The 2065-nt window shown below is 56.9% G+C and overlaps 1 pseudogene; it reads left to right on the top strand.

Moving 5' to 3' along the window:
• Positions 1–1550, top strand: LOC144820793 (28S ribosomal RNA; annotated as a pseudogene).
• The last annotated feature ends 515 nt before the right edge of the window (positions 1551–2065 follow it).

Below are 2065 nucleotides of genomic sequence, written 5' to 3'. Positions count from 1 at the left end.
ATCAAGGAGTCTAACACGTGCGCGAGATGGAGGGCTGAGCGAAACCTTGCTGCGCAAAGAAGGTGAGGGCCGGCGCGCGCCGGCTGAGGTGGGATCCCGCCGCGCTTCCAGCAGCTGGTGCACCACCTGCCCGTCTTGCCCGCTCTGTCGGGGACGTGGAGAATGAGCGTGCATGATAGGACCCAAAAGATGGTGAACTATGCCTGGGCAGGGCGAAGCCAGAGGAAACTCTGGTGGAGGTCCGTAGCGGTCCTGACATGCAAAGTGGTGGTCCGACCTGGGTATAGGGGCGAAAGATTGATTGAACCATCTAGTTACTGGTTCCCTCTGAAGTTTCCCTCAGGATAGCTGGCGCTTGGTGCCCCCAGTTTTATCTGGTAAAGCGAATGATTAGAGGTCTTTGGGCTAAAACGATCTCAACCTATTCTCAAACTTTAAATGGGTAAGAAGCCCTGCTCGCTGGCCCGGAGCCAGGCATGGAATGCGAGTGCCTAGTGGGCCTCTTTTGGTAAGCAGAACTGGCACTGCGGGATGAACCGAATGCCGAGTTAAGGCGCCCGATGCCGACGCTCATCAGACCCCAGATAAGGAGTTGGTTGATATAGACAGCAGGACGGTGGCCATGGAAGTCAGAATCCTCTAAGGAGTGTGTAACAAATCACCTGCCGAATCAACTAGCCCTGAAAATGGATGGCACTGGAGCGTAGGGCTCATACCCGGCCGGTGCTGAGAGCCGCGGGGGCTAAGCCGCGATGAGTAGGGGGCCGCTGGGGTGAGCACGGAAGCCCTGGGCGAGGGCCCGGGTGGAGCCGCCGCAGGTGTGGATCTTGGTGGTAGTAGCAAACATTCAAACGAGAACTTTGAAGGCCGAAGTGGAGAAGGGTTCCATGTGAACAGCAGTTGAACATGGGTCAGTTGGTCTTAAGAGATGGGCGAGGGCCGTTCGGAAGGGATGGACGATGGCCTCCGTTGCCCTCGGAGGATGGAAAGGGAGTCGGGTTCAGATCCCCGAACCCGGAGAGGCGGAGACAGGCACCCTCGCGGAGTCAAGTGCGGTAACGCAAATGATCCCAGAGAAACCCGCGGGAGCCCCGGGAGAGTTCTCTTTTCTTTGTGAAAGGCAGGGCGCCCTGGAATGGGTTCGCCCCTAGAGAGGGGCCCGAGCCTTGGAAAGCGTTGCGGTTCCGGCAGCGTCCGGTGAGGTCTCGCTGGTCTTTGAAAATCCAGGGGAGATGGTGTAAATCTCGCGCCAGGCCGTACCCATATACTCCAGAAACCGGTCCTCGGAAGCTTGTTTCCGGTCCAGGGAAGACATGGCTTGGCAGTTTGGGCTGGACTGTTCCCATGAGGCACAGGGTCAGACTGATTTGCATATAGCCATGTCTGAACTGGGGTGGCAGAGTGGGCTAAAGAACGGTGATGGATTAAACCCAGATCTTTTGACTGGGTGTGAGTGTTTGATTGATTCAGATGCTCCGTCCATCACCACCCCCTTTTGTACCGCAGTACCCATATACGCAGCAGGTCTCCAAGGTGAACAGCCTTTCGCATGTTGAAAAAATGTAGGTAAGGGAAGTCGCAAGTCAGATCCGTAACTTCGGGATAAGGATTGACTTTAAGGGCTGGGTCAGTCGGGGCTGGGGCGCGAAGCGGGGCTGGGCGCGTGCCGTGGCTGAATGAGGCGCCTCCCTCCAGGGGGCCCTTCCTGTGGATCGCCCCAGCTGCGGTGGTTGCCTCTCCCTGTGCCCCCTCCCAGTGGGCGCGGGGCCGGCGTTCTGCCTCGGCCGGCGCCTAGCAGCTGACTTAGAACTGGTGCGGACCAGGGGAATCTGACTGTTTAATTAAAACAAAGCATCGCGAAGGCCCAAGGCGGGTGTTGATGCAATGTGATTTCTGCCCAGTGCTCTGAATGTCAAAGTGAAGAAATTCAATGAAGCGCGGGTAAACGGTGGAAGTAACTATGACTCTCTTAAGGACCTCCCAGTGGTCCCGCCGGTAACTGTCTCTGTAGTGCTAGACTATGCGTAGAGAAGCATATAGAGACAGGCCAAACAAGGTTCTATCA

The sequence above is a fragment of the Lissotriton helveticus genome, chromosome 2_1 (assembly GCF_964261635.1).
Source record: "Lissotriton helveticus chromosome 2_1, aLisHel1.1, whole genome shotgun sequence".
In the NCBI taxonomy this organism is placed as follows: Eukaryota; Metazoa; Chordata; class Amphibia; order Caudata; family Salamandridae; genus Lissotriton; species Lissotriton helveticus.
This window is presented reverse-complemented; position numbering and strand designations above follow the sequence as displayed.